This window comes from Mustela nigripes, chromosome 18 (genome assembly GCF_022355385.1).
Source record: "Mustela nigripes isolate SB6536 chromosome 18, MUSNIG.SB6536, whole genome shotgun sequence".
Taxonomy (NCBI): domain Eukaryota; kingdom Metazoa; phylum Chordata; class Mammalia; order Carnivora; family Mustelidae; genus Mustela; species Mustela nigripes.
The window spans coordinates 34,811,390-34,823,938 of record NC_081574.1 but is presented as its reverse complement, the minus strand read 5'-3'; positions in this window follow the sequence as shown (position 1 = coordinate 34,823,938).

Here is a 12,549-nt window from a genome sequence, read left to right as displayed (position 1 = left end):
AGACACAAAGAAATGGAAAAACGTTCCATGCTCATGGAATGGAAGAACAAATATTATGAAAATGTCTATGCTACCTAAAGCAATCTATACACTTAACACAATCCCTATCAAAATACCATCAATTTTTTCCAAAGAAATGGAACAAATAATATTAAAATTTATATGGAACCAGAAAAGACCCAGAAAGCCAGAGGAATTTTGAAAAAAAAAAAAAATTCCAGACTTTAAACTCTATTACAAAGCTGTAATCATCAAGACAGTAGGGCACTGGCACAAAAATAGACACAGAGATGAATGGAACAGAAGAGAGAGCCCAGAAATGGACCCTCAACTCTATGGTCAACTAATCTTCAACAAAGCAGGAAAGCATACACAATGGAAAAAAGACAGTCTCTTCAACAAATGGTGTTGGGAAAACTGGAAGAAGAAAGAAAATGAAAATTGGCAGAAGAATGGAACTGGACCATTTCCTTCTACCATCCACAAAATCAAACTCAAATTGGATAAAAGACTTCAGTGTGAGACAGGCATCCCCCAGAATCCTAGAAAGCACAGGCAGCAACCTCCTTGGCCTTGGCCGCAGCAACATGTTGTTAGATACATCTCCAAAGGCAAGGGAAACAGGCACCCTCATCAAGATAAAAATATTTTGCTCAGCAAAGGAAACAGTCAACAAAACCAAAAACAACCTATAGAATGAGATGATAAGATATTTACAAATGTCTTATCAGATAAAGAACTAGTATCCAAAATCTATATAGAATTTATCAAATCCAACACTCAAAGAGCAAATAATCCAACTGAGGAATGGGCAAAATACATGGACAGACACTTCTCCAGTGAAGACATACAAATGGCTAACAGACACACAAAATAATGTTTAACATCACTCGGCATCAGAGAAGTGTAAATCAAAGCCACAATGAGATACCACCTCACATCTGTCAGAATGGCTAAATTTAACAAGTCATAAAATGACAGATGTTGTCGAAGATGCAGAGAAAGGGGAACCCTCTTTGTTGGTAGGAATGCAACACTGGGTCCAGCCACTCTGGAAGACAGTTGGGGGTTCCTCAAAAAGTTGAAAATAGAGCTACCCTATGACACAGCAATTGCACTACTATTAGGTATTTACCCCAAATATAAAAATGTGGTGATCTGAAGGGGCACCTGCACTCCAATGTTTATAGCAGCAATGTACACAATAGCCAAACTATGCAAAGAGCCCAGATGACCACCAATGGATGAATGGATAAAGAAAATGTGGTATACATGTACAATGGAATATTAGTCATCATAAAGATGAAATCTTGCCATTATAATGATGGGGATGGAACTAGAGGGTATTATGCTAAGTGAAATAAGTCAATCAGAGAAAGATAATCACATTCACTTATATGTGGAATTTAAGAAATAAAACAGAGGAGCATAGGGGAAGGGAGGGAAAAATAAAGCAAGATGAAATCAAAGACAGAGACAACCATAAGAGACTCTTAACCATAGAAAAAAACTGAGGATTGCTGGAGGGGAGAGGAATGGTGGAATGAGGTAACTGAGTGATAGACATTAAGGAGGGCATAGGATGTAATGAACACTGGGTATTATACACAACTAATGAAATACTAAAAGCTAGGTCTGAAACTAATAATATACTACATGTTAATTGAATTTAAATAAAAAATAAAAATTAAATAAAATAAAAAATGAATTCCAAGGGGCACCTAGATGGCTCAGTAGGTTAAAGCCTCTGCCCTTGGCTCAGGTTGTGATCCCAAGGTCCTGGAATCAAGCCCCACATCAGGCTCTCTAGTCAGCAGGGAGCCTGCTTCTTCCTCTCTCTGCCTGCCTACCTACTTGTGATCTCTGTCTGTCAAATAAATAAAATCTTTGAAAAAAAAGTGAATTCCATAAGAAAATATACAAAAAGTGCTAAAAGAAAAAAAATGACAATTTAAAAATTCTATGTGCAATTAGACATATCTTAAGAAAATGAAGATTAAAACAACTTTTCAAACAGAAAAAAAAAGTGAACAAATTTTTCACCATCAGTAGCACACTGTAAGGAATACTGAAGTAAGTTATTCAAGCATGAGAAGTGTTCTCATACGAAAGCACAACTCTTATACCTAGTACCTAAAAGGTTAAACATGTGCATAAATATAAAAGCCTAAATATTTTGAAAATATTATTGATTTCATGCCACCCTTTCATGTGAAAAGAACAGTGACAAATAGGTCAAATATGTATAATTAAATATAGTAACACGAAGGGCAGGAGGAGGTAACAAAAATTATACTGTTGTAAAGTATTTTGTTGTTTATTAAATAGCATAATACTAATTCAAGGTAGACTGTGATAAATGAAGGGTGCATAATATAATCTCTAGTGTAGCCACTAAAAATATTAATAATGTAAAAAGGAAAGCCAGAAGAGCTACTAGGGAAGAAGAACAGAGTAAGTATCCATTAACCTAAAAGAAAGAGGTGGAGGGAAAGAATGAAGAAATATGGAAAAAATAGAAAACACATAACAAAATGTCAGACTTAAAATCAACAGTATCAGAAATTATATTAAATGTAAGTGCTTTTAACACTTCAATTTAAAAACATTCACCTGGATTAAAAAAAATGCAAGACTCAAATGTTATGTTGTTTATATCAGATACATCTTAAATTTAAAAAAAGATACACTGAAAGTTAAAGGATGAAAAAAGATATCCCTTGCAAAGAATAACTGTAAAAATGCTGGCATGGCTATATTAATACCAGAAAAAGTAAAATTCAAAACTAAGAATATAATAGAGATAATAAGAATTATATCATGATAAAGGGTCAGTTCATCAGGGAAACATACCAGTACTAAAGGTACATGCACTAAATATAACTTGAAAATACATGAAACACTAATACACATCAACAATAATAATAGGCAATTTTAACAGATCTCTTTAAGGGAATAACATAAAAAGGGCAAAAAATTTTTAAGATTTCAAAAACCCTAGTAATAAACTTGACTTAACATTTATATATTAAACAACTGCAAAATCTGCATTTTTTTTAGTGCACCTGAGCATTCACCAAAATAGGCCATAGGCTGGACCATAAGCAAAACAGTAATTTCAAAAGATTGAAATTGTGTATGTACATTCTCTGACCATGACTGAATTAACTATAAATCAATAAGAAAAGACTAAACAGAAAATATCCAAATATTTGGAAGTTAACACACTCCTAAGTAATCCATAATTCAGAGATCAAAGTGAAAATTGGAAAAAATTTGACCTGAAGAATAATAAAAATAGAACATATAAAAATTCACAAAATGAAGCCAAAGAAGTATATAGAACAAATATATACTTTTAAAGGAATTAGAAAATGTTTAAAATAAATTATCTAAACTTCTAATTCCAAAAGCCAGGAATAGAGCAAATTTTTAAAAAGGTAGAAATCAATGAAGCAGAAAACAGAGGCAATTAAAAAAAAAAAAAGACAAGAGGTGGTCTGAGGGATTAAGGGATTCATTATTGTGAAAACTCTGCTATCAAGATTGATCAGGAGAAAACTACAATTACTATGATTAGGAATGAAAGAAGTGACATAGGGGCTCCTGGGTAGCTCAGGAAGTTAAGCCTCTGCCTTCGGCTCAGGTCATGATCTCAGGATCCTGGGATCAAGCCCTGCCTTGGGTTCTCTGCTCAGCAGGGGTTATGCTCCCCCTGCCCCGCCTGCTCTCTGCCTACTTGTGATATCTCTTTCTTTCTCTCTCTCTGTCAAATAAATAAATAAAATCTTTTAAAAGAAAGAAAGAAAGAGGGGACATAACTACGGACACTAAAAAATGTTTTTAAGAACAACTTTATGCCAAAAGATCAGCCACTAAATGAAATGGGTGAACTCCTTTAAGATTACAATATTTGAAAAAACTACTGCAGAAAAAAATCTGTATAGTCCTCTATTAAAGACACTGAATCCATAATTAAGATCTACTCATAAAGAAAACTCCAGCTACCCCAGTGAATTTTATCAAATATTTAATTGGAAAATGAAACAACCTCATACAACCTTTCAGAAAATGGAAAATGACAGAAACTTTTCCCAACTCAGTTCATCAACTTTGTCACTAAACTCTGATAGAGGTTAACCTTTACCCCTGAGATCCAGTCCAAGCTCTCTGGGTCCTTCTGTTTTCTGGGATTCATCCTGTGGATCACCTAGTCAAGGAACAAGGGAAGGGTGGTGGGTAGAGCAAGAATCCTGGACGGTAAAGTACAGTCCTCAAAGTGAACACAGCTTCCTTCAGAAGCCTAGACTGGGGTTGTTGGGTGAGTAAGGTGGGAATATATCGGATTAACTGAGATCTGTACGCCCCAGTCAAGTCTGGTAAGAAATACCAGGAGGAAGACCATGGACTACCTACCACGCATGAGCTCTTCCTGAGTAAAAGTTGATGCAGATTTCCAGCACCTGGGGCCCCAGGCAGGAAAGCAGCAGTGGGTGGTAGGAGAGCTGGGAAAAAAAGCTCAGTGAGTCTGGTTGGGATGGGGATGCTTGAGTTGATGTATCTTCAGTTAAGTAACCTGTTATGACAGAACTGAAGCCTCAGGGGTAGAGGAAGAAAGAAATACAGATGCACATGCAAATAGTTCCACATGCAGTTTATTGTTTCCTTTGACTGTGACCAAGGGAGGAAAGGTGGAATTTTCATTTCAGTGAGACACTCTGTAATATCCATTGTCCTCTGAAGGAATTATTAGTTACTATGGAAAAGAAAAGAGACACATTTTTAAGGTACTGACAGCAAATAAACTCCCCTCCACTGTAAAATATACAAACAACTGGGGGTACTGCCAAGCAAAAAAATTCAAATGTCAGAAAAAAGCATTCTAGAAAAACTTTATGCAATTTACTTGTGAAATTATTTGCTTGAGATTAATGTTTATACTATAATTTCCTGATTTCTGGAGAAGCATCATATTTAATCAGAAGTATTGCAAATGAAAAACTTATATTTTTCCACATACAGTGTTTATGAATGTAACAGTTAAGAGTTGGCATTTGTTTAGAAATTGAAATATATTATTAATTTTACTTTTTCATATATTGGAGCTAATCTATTTAGTTTTTCATGTGGTAAACAGTGTTTTGTTTTTGGCAGTTAGAAACTCATAGGCCTTAAATATTATGCCTATAATACCTAATGGATAAAGTGGCCTTAATTATGAATTTATTTTATAGACTAATTTACATATCTTATATATTATATCTTATTAGATATCTTATTGAATTCAAACTCGTTAATTCCATTCTGTCCACAAGAGCAAGTTCCCAACAGAACTTTACTAAACTGAAGAAAAAAGACTAAATGAATAAATACTCATTAATAGCAAGATTAGTAAAGATTAGTATGTTGTTTCTGATATAGTACTTAACTAATTCATCTACCTAATAAATACCTAGGATTTAATTATAGGTTATAAATTTTGTTTCAATTTTAGAGACAGCTCCTAATGTACTTACCTGCTGTTAGGTGTTTGGGGTGCTTTCCTGTGATTTGGATGTAAGTAAATAAGGAAATAATACTTTCATTTTGATAAAATGCAATCTGATAAAGTTATTTTTTTAATTTTTAATGGAAGTTTCTTCCTCTTTCCTTCAAAATAATAGTAAGAAAGAAATATCTACCAAACGTCTATGTTTATACTCTTTATTACCAAAGTCAAAATAAAATTATTGGGACCCTTTTCTAATTTTTATATCTATAGATTAACCTCTAATCCTCTAACCAAAAGAACTAGAGAAAAAAGAATAAATTAAAGAGAAATTTAGTGAGGTTTATTGACAGAGAAAATAATATAGATAGTAAGATTAGTGAGATAATTCTGTGATAAGGGATATAATTCTACTCTTCCCATCCTTTCCTTACCTCTGCTATCTTCAGAATGTAAAGTAGGTTCTTCCTACTACTCTGTGAAACACACTCCTTAAATATATGGTTGACCCCTGAACAACACAGAAGTTAAGGTTGCCAACCCCTACACAGTCAGAATCCACGTATAACACTTTGACTCTCACAAAATTTAATTACTTAATAGTATACTGTTAACTGGAAACCTTACTGATAATATAAACAGTCAATTAACACATACCTTATATTTTATATGTATTATATACTGTATTCTTATAATTAAGTAAGCTGGAGAAAAGAAAAATTATTAAGAAAGTAATAAGGAAAAGACATTTGTAGTATTGTACTATATTTATTTTAAAAATCCATTTTAAGTGGATCTGCTTAGTTCAAATCCATGTTGTTCAAAGGTTAACTATAGTTAGTTTTCCCCCAAGCCAATTTAAGAATCTAGACTTATGAGTCTACTGATATGCATGCACAACCCATTAGATATCCATCACTTAAAAAAATTCTCATTTTAGTAATGTTATAACACAAAGAGCTTGTTCTACCAATATCTCCCACCAGCTTTTCAACTGAAAAAAATATATATTTGAAATAGAAGTTTAAAAAGAAGAGAAGAAAAAATCTAATAGGCACTATAATAATAAAAGCAGAGCAACTATACCTAGCTTATTAAATTTAAATGAAAGAATAATTCAAGGATGTTTTTCTGGTATATGCTAAACACAAACTGGATGAATGGATTAATGTTCCAAATTATATTCTTCAAGTGCAATATATAATGTCTTATGAATGATGTCCTTGACTATCCCTCAATCCCGTTGAACACCATTTCTAGAAGAGGATGATTACATGAACCTCATATTCTATGAGAGAAGGGACTCCAATTAGAGTAGTTATAATATTAATTATGTATGTGAAGTTCAAGAGAATCACTTATTCAATAAGTTAGTACTTTTACACATGTACTCTGCTAGGTGCTAACTCTAAATTGGTTAGCAAAAAGACACATGGCCATTACCTTCAAGTGGTATCAGAGTATAGAGGGAAAGTAATGCAAAGGGCTGGAAGAATTACAGTGTTTGAGCATTATATCACAAATCCCATGAAAGGGAATGAAGATAATAAAATCAGCTCTTTTTTAATAATTAGTTGAGAAAATGTAACTAACATCTCTAAGAGGTTATGATGTTAGAAGACATCTAAAAATAACAGAGAGAATCAAGGATGTAGAAATTCCATAGCTTCTCTAATGGAGGAAAGGACTTCATCAGAAAGGATAGAAACTATCAATGTTATGGTATAGCCTGAAAATTTAACCCATGGCTATAAAGGATATTCTGGAAAACTAGTGGACTGAAAGTAACTAAAAGAAGACACTTGGAAAAACATCAGACCTTAGGAGAAAACTAAACTCTCTAAGGAAGAAGGAAAGGTGAACAGACCAGTATTTGATACTTCAGAGGGATCACAAGGCCACAACTGTGGAGCATGGGAAACTGAAAACTTAAGAAAAATTCAGAGAACCTTTGTTAACACAACTTTGGGCTCTTGAGGGGCTATGAGAAGCAAAGAATTTTAGTGTGCTTATGACACCATCTCTTTGATAAACTCCTCCTAAATGGAGTTCACTCAGTTGTTTATATTGCGGTTAGAGAGGCAAATGTAATCTGAACCAAAAAAAATTTCCCTTTATGCATCTCAACATAAAGGATGTAAAAATCCTCTGCTTATGAGTTAGTTCTGCAAAATAGTTATAGATACCTTGTCTCATTAGATTTAACTAGTTTTTCCTATGTACCAATAAAGTAAGAAATCAATAAAAATTCAGTCAGCTGAAGAAAAAAGACTCATTCCTAGAATGGAATATATTAAAAAATTATTTTTAGGGCTTTATCAATTGTGGGGGCCCAAAAAATATTAAGCAATTATTTATTTGTTCATTCTTATTTTCAAGGTACACTTATTTACGAGAAACACTTCCTAAATTTCTTACCTGCTGGTATATGTTTGAGCACTACTTTCTGACCTGGATGTAAATAAAAACATAAGATAAAAATAATGTCTAACAGTTATATTAAGAAACTTGACTATAGTAAGAATGAAGATCAGGATGTTTTACATCAAAACTAACTTAACACCTGGGACATGCAAAAAAATATTCACCCAACATCAAGTGCAACATATAATATAAAACTTAAGTTCTCCAGTGGGGAAAAGTATCTACATAGCAAAGATGCATTTTTTTCTTAATCACCTCTAAGCACAATATGTAAGTTTGATGATGAATGCCTAAGTTTGGCTGTCAGACTTCAAGTTAGCTTTTTAAATTCACTGATAATGTAAATTGCCACATTTATGCAAATTAAAACACAATTATTTACTTCTGGGCAATTTATCAGCAAGAAATGACAGGGAAAACTTCCACTTTCTATTCCGTAAATAAAGCTTTCCTTTTCCATTCCACAGAAAAGCTGAAGAAAATAGTATAAAAATCTAACACCCAATGGAGGTCGACAGCTAGAAAGGCTTTTCCTTCTGTTAGTAAAAAATGAAGAAACTAGAAGTTCAGAGGGAAAACAGGAGCAAAAGCTGAATGATTACAAGGGAATATGAATTACTCACACCCTAATAAACATGGTTTTACTAACCTTAGCTTGGAAGGAGTTGATGCAGGTATTTAGACATTAGAAAGCTAAAACAAACCCCAGGACCAGTAGTCCTAAGTGGGGATAAGAAAAGTTATGGCTACTGGGAATACAACAGGTAAGTTGTCTTGGCCACATGGATGGATAAAGATTACCTAGAGATGTAAAACCTCAGGTCTGCAATATGTAAAAAGCACAGGACCTCAATTCCTTAATTCTACTACCCACAAATTTGAACCAGTTAAGTATAGAAAATTCTGAAACATTCATGCTTCAAGACAGGCAAACCTAAAACATTCCCCTCTTCCTAATGTATGCCCACAACTCAGAGCATGCAGAATTCCCATGAGACCATCGTTCCTGAGGATGACACTGCTTACAAGTGTAAATTACAAACTACTGGGTAAAAAAGGAAATTGAAATCAAAACGAGAAAACAGGTTCAAGAATGAATAGTGAACAAACTAATGGATAAATATGTTGTTAAATCTTAGTAAGTATTCATTTAGTGCAATAACAATAACAATGACTAATGAAAAGGAAATCATGTAGGTAAAGAATCTAGAAGTTAAAAGCCAAATGACAATATGTGACAGATTAATAATTGAATTTCTCTATTAGATGACCTAAAATCCTTCTGTTTTTTAGGAAAAGACTGGAAATATTAATTGAATTGAAGTATTTAAAAATTAATTATGGGGCACCTGGGTGGCTCAGTGGGTTAAGCCTTTGCCTTCGGCCCAGGTCATGATCTCAGGGTCCTGGGATTGAGTCCCACATCTGGCTCTCTGCTCAGCGGGGAGTCTACCTCTCCCTCTCTCACTCCTGCCTCTCTGCCTACTTGTGATCTCTCTCTCTGTCAAATTAAAAAAATAATAATAATAAATTAATTTTAAAAATAAAAAAATAAAAATTATGTTTAAGTGACATTAATATAACCATTCTGGGATTCACCCCTTTCTGTATTCCTTGACTTCAACAGCCTTTCCCACTAAATTTCTACCAGATAAAGATCATTCCAAAAAAAAGAATTGACCTGAAAACTATAGTGTAGATGTTATATTAGTAAAGTGCAGCAACAGTATCAAGTGACATTATTAAAACTGAAGTGAAAACTTATCCAGAAATATTTCCCTAGTACACATCAAGCCAAAAGGCTAGACCAGTAGATTAACATCCCAAATTATACTACACCAAATGAAATGTACATTTTCCTGTAATTAATGGTATCATTCCTCACTCAGTGTAGGCAAATAATGATCCTAGAAGAGATGAATTATGTCAACAGGTTTTTAGGATAAGACATATGAAAGAAGAAATGAGAGCATTTTTTTAACTTATTTATTTATTTGACAGAGAGAGAGAGAGCAAGTAGTCAGCACAGGAGGTAGAGGGAGGGGGAGAAGCAGGCTCTCCACTAAGCAGCAAGCCTGAGATGGGGCTAGATCTAGAGCTAGATCTGGGGCTCAATCGCAAGACCTTGGCCTCATGACCTGAGCCCAGTGCAGCTGCTTAACTGACTGAGCCATCCAGGTGCCTCGAAATGGTTATAAAATTAGTTATATGGATGTGTATGTGTGTGTATATGTCAATATATTTTATGTTTTTAAGTTTTTCTATTTGTCAGTGTGAGTGTGTGTGTGCACACAGCACGTGCACACACCCCTGGGCAAGGGAGAGGAGTGGCAATTAAAAATAATCATTCATTCATTCATTCAGCAAATATTTATTGAGCACTTACCATAAGCCAAGAACTCTACTACATTCTGGCTATACAGTGCTGAGCAAGATAATCATAGTTTTTATTTTCTAAGATAACACTATAAGACTTGTGTCCAAGATGAGGAAAAAGTAACTGAGACTTGCTGTATTTGAGTACCATATGATAACTCCCTGACATATAAAAGAGATGCTGTTGCTGTTGTTGTTGTTATTATTATTATTATTAAATGAAAAATCAATTTTTTAGTTTGGTGATAGTAACTCATGACTTCAAAGTGTCATGATAAAGAGAAGACCATAATAGTAAAAGAGAGATAAAGGATAAGAAAGAGAGGCATTCTCAATGAAGAAGAAGCCTTCTTCTAGAATAAGACAAATTATATAACCATCTTGTACAGCCTAGAAAATTTACTCTGTAGATTTGGAAGTGTTTTAGACTAGCAATGGACTTAGAAGAACATACAAGGAATAACACCAGCTCCCCATACAAATAAATAAAGCCTTAAGTCAGAGAGAGAGGAGTAAAAACTCCTAAACATTTCATATCTGCAGAAAGACCCCAAACCCAAAAATTTTAAGTGTGGGAAACTAAAGACTCACTGTTTTATTATATGGAAACATCCACCTTTCAGGACATGGACAGAAATCTAATTAAAACTACTTTGTGATCCTAAGAGGCTATGGAAGATGTAGAATTATTGTTTCTTTATGATGTTTCTCTTCAGCAAAATTTTCTTAAGTGACCAGGATAAGCATTCACTCAATTGTTCATGAATTTTGTACAGAATTTCTAGTTGCAAAGTCTCCAAATACAGAAGTAAACTTCCCCAATTATGAGTTAGCTCTGTAACCATTTCACCAATCATTTATTCCTTTGTTTCCAAAAAATAAACTCCCAACATACATTAACAAACTGAAAGAAAGAAGACATTGATTTTTCTACACAAATAGTCATTAGTTACTAGATTGGCAAATACTAATGGGTTATTTTTGGTGTAGTACCTTACCAATTGTTACTGTTCAATTAATATCTAGCAATTTATTATTGATAGTTTGTTCATCTTATTTTAACATATTTTAAGAAATACATCCTCATTTACTTACCTGACTGTATCTGTTTGGCTGCTTTCTGATCCAGATCTAAATGAGAATGAAAGTAATGCTTCCAGGTTAATACTAAAAAAAATTTGCCTCCATAGATAATAAATGAATGTTAGACTATTTTGTGACCTATGTTAACTCTTTTATACCTCTAATTACCTCTAATGAGTAATTTTAAAAGACTACTAAGTTAGGCTATGCAAAGAAATAATATCCTAATTTACCCATGTACCAATCCATAAAGAATATAAATTTCAAACCTCCAATAGGGAAAAAAACAAGAAAACAGCTTAGTTTTTCTCCTTACTTCTTCTCAGAATAAAATATATGCTTGACTTTGAATGCCTGATTCTGGCCTGCAGGTTCCAGCCAAATGCTTTAACAACAGATAAATTACATGTTATGATTTAAAACACTCACTGAGGGGCACCTGGGTGGCTCAATGGGTTAAGCCTCTGCCTTCGGCTCAGGTAATGATCCCGGGGTCCTGGGATCGAGTCCTGCATCGGGCTCTCTGCTCAGTGGGAAGCCCGCTTCCCCCTCTCTCTCGCTGCCTGCCTCTCTGCCTACTTGTGGTCTCTGTCAAATAAATAATTTTTTAAAAAGTCTTTAAAAAATAGATAAGTAAATAAAACGCTCACTGACTCCTGGACAATTAGGCAGACTGGGCTGACAGGGCAGTTTCCTCCTTCTATTCCACACAGAGAAATAGTGAAAAAAAAAAATAATAAAACCCACAAAATTACTAATCAAAATTTAAGAGAAGAAAATGAAATTTCTGATGATAGTTTTAAAAAGAGAGAAATTAGAAACATGAAATATAAATAGGACCTAAAGCTGAGTGACTCTGGAGAGTTATGTGAATTAGTCATCCACATTAGCCTATAAGGAGTTGAGATCTCCTGGAAAGCTGGAGTTGACTTCTTTCCCTAAAATTAGAAGCCATGAAAGGATAGTAAAAGCTATTACCATTAATCTTTGAGATGCAGCAGGGAAATTGCATCAGAAGAAGACATACAAATGGCTAACAAACACATGAAAAACTGTTCATCATCATTAGCCATCAGGGAGATTCAAATCAAAACCACACTGAGATACCACCTTACACCAGTGCGAATGGCCAAAGTTAACAAGACAAGAAACAATAAGTGTTGGAGAGGATGTGGAGA